Source organism: Poromitra crassiceps (assembly GCF_964638095.1).
Source record: "Poromitra crassiceps genome assembly, contig: HAP1_SCAFFOLD_1374, whole genome shotgun sequence".
Taxonomy (NCBI): Eukaryota; Metazoa; Chordata; class Actinopteri; order Beryciformes; family Melamphaidae; genus Poromitra; species Poromitra crassiceps.
The window spans coordinates 27,857-33,068 of record NW_028151037.1 but is presented as its reverse complement, the minus strand read 5'-3'; the positions used below and the strand labels follow the sequence as shown (position 1 = coordinate 33,068).

General features: G+C 52.7%; 2 pseudogenes across 2 annotated transcripts; one reads left to right on the top strand and one right to left on the bottom strand.

Annotated features, from left to right (window-relative positions):
* Positions 1-7: 7 nt before the first annotated feature.
* Positions 8-871, bottom strand: LOC310771849 (S-adenosylmethionine synthase pseudogene; annotated as a pseudogene). The gene has a single exon. The product of its transcript is annotated as an S-adenosylmethionine synthase pseudogene (transcript).
* A 2,391-nt stretch (positions 872-3,262) lies between these two features.
* LOC310771847 (atlastin-2 pseudogene) lies at positions 3,263-5,002 on the top strand (annotated as a pseudogene). The gene has a single exon. The product of its transcript is annotated as an atlastin-2 pseudogene (transcript).
* Positions 5,003-5,212: the final 210 nt, after the last annotated feature.

Genomic DNA, 5,212 nt, shown 5'->3' with positions numbered 1-5,212 from the left:
CAGCGGAGCGGTCTACCTTTGTGTAGTCCTTCCCAGAAAATGCTCCCCCACCATGGGCCCCCCACCCCCCGTAAGTGTCGACAATAATCTTACGACCCGTCAAACCCGCATCACCCTGCGGTCCTCCAATGACAAAGCGGCCGCTGGGCTGCAGGTGGTATATGGTGTCTTCATCCAGGTAGTGACTGGGAACCACAGCTTTCACCACTTGCTCCTTCAGACAATCGCGCATCTCGTCCAAACAAACAACCTCATCGTGCTGCACAGAGACCACAATAGTGTGCACACGCAACGGGAGCACGACGCCACGATCCTGTTTGTACTGAACGGTCACCTGAGTTTTGGAGTCTGGTCGCAGCCATGGCAGCGTTCCGTTATGCCGCAATTCGGCCATCTTTCGATTGAGGTTGTGAGCCAGGACAAGGGTGAGTGGCATACACTCCTCAGTCTCATCAGTGGCATATCCAAACATCAGACCCTGGTCTCCAGCCCCAACGTCCTCCTCCTTGCGGTCCAGGTGAACACAGTGAGCAATTTCAGGGGACTGTTGCTCCAAGGCCACCAGCACATTGCAGGTCTTATAGTCGAAGCCTTTGGAGGAGTCGTCATAGCCGATGTGCTTGATTGTGTCCCTCACAATCTTCTGATAGTCGACGTTGGCCCTGGAGGTGATCTCCCCTGCCAGCAGGATCATCCCCGTCTTAGCAACAGTCTCACATGCTACTTTGGCATCAGGGTCCTGCTTGAGGTGGGCATCCAGCACAGCATCACTGATCTGGTCACACATCTTATCTGGATGTCCCTCTCCGACAGATTCAGAAGTAAAGAGGAAACAGTCTTCCTCAATGAGCGAGTCATGAAAGCCGTTCATCTTAACGAATAAAACCGCTGGAGTCTTCAGACCTAAATACCCAATTAAAAATGTGGCTCTGTTAGGTAACCCGCAGGGGTGCTCTGTACACTTCCTGAAAGATTCAGCCCGACCGCATGTAAAATGGCACAACTGTGGGCGAATTCTGCTCACACACAGACACTTTGCATTCTTCTTAGTTAAAATTGGCTAAGTGGGTTGTGGTGGTGGTGTGTGTCTTTCACGATTGTGATGTCATCAGTGATGTCACTTCAGCAATTGTGATGTCATCAATGATGTCACTTGAGCAATTGTGATGTCATCAGTGATGTCACTCAAGCAGTTGCGATGTCATCAGTGATGTCAATCAAACAACTGTGATGTAGTATGAGCCGATGGCACAGTTGCACGATGGTGCCTAGGTGGGTGGGCGGGGTCTGTCTGCTTGTCTGTCAGTAACGATCAAATTGGCTAGGTGGGTGGCGGTGGTGTCTGTGACGTCATTAGTGATGTCATCAGTTATGTCACTCGAACAACTGTGATGTAATCAGTGATTCAGAGTGCTCAGAACCGGTGTTGGCAGATCTTGTGAGAAAAACAAGCAACCAGGTCTTCAAGCTATGTTATGCGCTCCCCCCTTATTGTATGTTTCTCACTCCTAACATTATTTTCTCTCTGCTCCACTTAGTTGTCATGCCTCTGGTTGCTAAGGCCTGGTTGCTAAGCTGATCCCACTCTGCTGCTCATGCCTGGCTCAGCTGATCCTCCTCTCCATTCCAGTGGCATTGCTTATGCCTGGACTCAGCTGATCCTCATCTGTTAATCATAGAGCTCATTCATAAATAGTGGCAGCTTCAGTCATTCTCTCTCCCTCTCTCAGCTCAACACCTCTACATGCTGGTGGCAGCAGCATGTACCTGGTTTGTTTTGGTACTTTGATTTACTCTCTTTGATTTATCCTTTCTTTACTTTGGGAAAGGTGGGTATGGTGGTTTAGTTTTCGTGGCTTTGTTTCTACAGTTTAGTTTGTTATGTTTTGTAGTTTAGGGTGGTGCCTGGTCCGCCGGCTGTGTGTCGGCCAGTGTGTGCCCGCTCTTTTGGCCCTAGCCCGGCACTAGGGTCGGGCAGGGCCTCGGTCCCCCTCGGGCTCGGGCCAGAAGGAGGATCTATTCTGATCTGAAGAACACGGCTGCTCAGAGTGGAGGTGACCAATCCAAAGGCCGGGAGATCAGCCAGTGGCTGAACAGAGCCAAAAGAAGCCACTGGGCTGTTAGCGAGGGCAACGTTGATCCCAGCAGCCTGCATCAAATGTGTGAGATAGTCGGAGAGGACGTTTAGACCGCTGGCCAAACCTCCTGCCAAAACATCCAGAACCTGAGAGAAAGCGGCCCTCCCTGCCCTGCATGGCCAGGTCGGCTAGGGCAGACTGGACCTCCTGGATCATCCCGGAGGAGGGCCTCTCGAACACTTTCTCTGCCGAAACACAGCAGCAAGGTGGCCAGTATGCACAGCAAACTGGTGCTGCTGTCTTTTGAATGGGCAAACGTGCTAACACTGTCAGATACCGCGACTACCGCCAAAACACACTTACTGTAGGTATGAGGTAGAAAGTAGAAACTGCTCATTCTATAAATCACAGATGAGAATCACTGATGATGTTCATAAATCCAATCTGACCCTCTGCACGAAAATGAGAGCGCGAGTGGAGAAAGAAGCAGAACGTGCTCTTTCTGAGTGAATTAACGAACGGGTCAAGTAACTCAGAGGAAAAATCAGTCAGTCCTCCCCACGCTGTTTGATTGACAGGCGATCGATCTCTGGGAAGCACAGGGCAGAGACAACACAACAATGAGCACCTAGAGCCAAAGATCTCAGTAAAGTGTCAACTCAGGTCTGAAATTGACAACAGAAAGACTGCTATCGAATGGCATTTTGCTATGAATTCCACCGCCATGTTGGCATTCTGGCGCTCTGCTGCTCCGGCCACACAGACGGAGTGCTCAGAGTATGCTGAGAGTGTCGCGCTCTGAATAACCAAACGCTGTATTCCAACAGCGCTCAGAATTTACGAACGGTCCAGTTTGTGCGCCGGAGTGCTACGAACACACCCAATGACCACCGTTGAACTCATGTGAACTGATGTCATACCCACTGATGATATCATAGACATTGTGACATCCTCAGTGACATCATACCCACTGATGATGTCATAGACATTGTGATATCATAGTGACGTCATAGAATCATGTCATAGACACCAGTGATGTCATAGATTGGAATTGTGATGGCATCATTGATGTCATAAATCACTGATGTTGCCATGATGTCGTAAACATCATCAGCACCATTGATGTCATAAATCCTGCCGTGCTGAGGTTATAAAATGGACAACTCTTGCTCACAGTCCAACCAATGAAGCCTGAACCTGCGACAACACAAGAAATTGGCTTGAGGAAGCAGCAGAATGACACAAACAGCATCTGTAAAGAAGGTGGTCATGCGTTTGAATCCGTCACATCCAAGGTGAGGCCAGTGGAGTGGGAGGCAACGGAGGGGGCGTGGCCTGAGATGGCATGGCCTGCAGCGGGCGGGGCCAGGCCGGTGCAGATCGTGGTGGCGGGTGAGGAGGAGCACTCGTTCGTGCTCCAGGACGCGGCGCTGGAGCGGCTGCTGCTGCAGGAGGACGTACGGGACCTCAGCGTGGTCGTGGTCTGCGTCGCCGGAGCCTTCCGCAAGGGCAAGTCCTTCTTGCTGGACTTCATGCTGCGCTACATGTACAGCCAGGTCAACAAACACAGCCAGGACAGCCAGTGTGGGCAGTGGCTGGGCGGGCAGGATGAGCCTCTGACCGGCTTCACCTGGCGGGGCGGCTGTGAGCGCCAAACCACCGGCATCCTGGCCTGGAGCGAGGTGTTTGTGGTGCAGAAGCCTCACGGCAACAAGGTTGCAGTTCTACTGATGGACACACAGGGGGCGTTCGACGACCAGTCCACCATCAAAGACTGTGCCACGCTGTTCGCTCTGAGCACCATGACCAGTTCCGTGCAGGTCTACAACCTGTCTCAGAACATCCAGGAAGATGACTTGCAGTACCTCCAGCTCTTCACAGAGTACGGCAGACTGGCCATGGAGGAGGTCTATGAGAAGCCCTTTCAGACCCTGATGTTCCTGATCAGAGACTGGAGCTATCCGTATGAACATGCGTATGGTCTGGAGGGGGGGAAGAGGTTCCTGGAGAAACGACTACAAGTGAATCAGAACCAGCACGAAGAGCTGCAGAACGTGAGGGAGCACATCCACTCCTGCTTCTCCAACCTCAGTTGTTTCCTGCTGCCACACCCCGGCCTCAAGGTCACCACTAACCCACACTTCGATGGCCGCCTCCGAGATATTGACGAGGAGTTCAAGGAGCAGCTGGTGAGCCTGCTACTGACGCTCCTGTCTCCAGATAACCTGGTGGAGAAAGAGATCGGAGGAGCCAAAGTGACCTGCAGAGATCTGCTGCACTACTTCAAGTCCTACATGAAGATCTACCAGGGAGAGGAGCTTCCTCACCCCAAGTCCATGATACAGGCGACGGCTGAAGCCAATAACCTGGCAGCTGTAGCTGGAGGCAAAGATGGCTACAGCAAGAGCATGGAGCAGCTGTGCGGTGGAGACAAGCCCTACATGTCGCCGGCGGAGCTGGGGCGGCATCACAGTGAACTGCTGCAGACCACCCTGCGACAGTTCCGCTCTGTCAAGAAAATGGGCGGCGAGGAGTTCTGCTGGGGCTACCAGGAGCAACTGGAGACGGAGCTGGCTGAGGCGTATGCCAACTTCACCAAACACAATGACAGCAAGAACATCGTCCACGTCGTGCGCACACCCGGCACGCTGTTCACCCTGATGTTTGTCATGAATGCCACCTCCATGGTCACCGGCTTACTGGGTGCCGGCTCGGTGGCGGTGCTCTGTAACTTGGTGATGGGCGTGATGCTGGCAGCGCTCTGCATGTGGGCCTACGCCAAATACTCTGGAGAGTTCCGCGAGTTAAGCAGAATCATCGACCAGGTGGCAGAAACCATCTGGGAACAGGTCTTGTCCAAACTCCCGTTGGGAAGCCTCATCCCGGCCCAGATCACCTCCAACAAGGTCAAGAAAAACAACTAGCGCCATGCCCCGCCCCCCTGGGTTCCATCTCAATCCCCGCTGCCTTCGGAAATGACATTTCCAGGATGGAGGAGATGTATAAGCTGTTCTCTCCTCCGGCTCACCTGTAGACCCGGAGGATTTCCCCCACTTTTTTGCCATATTTGTGTGTGTCAGTGGGCGGGGTTAAGGTATTGATTGGTGGGCGGGGCCATCATTGTATAATGGAGT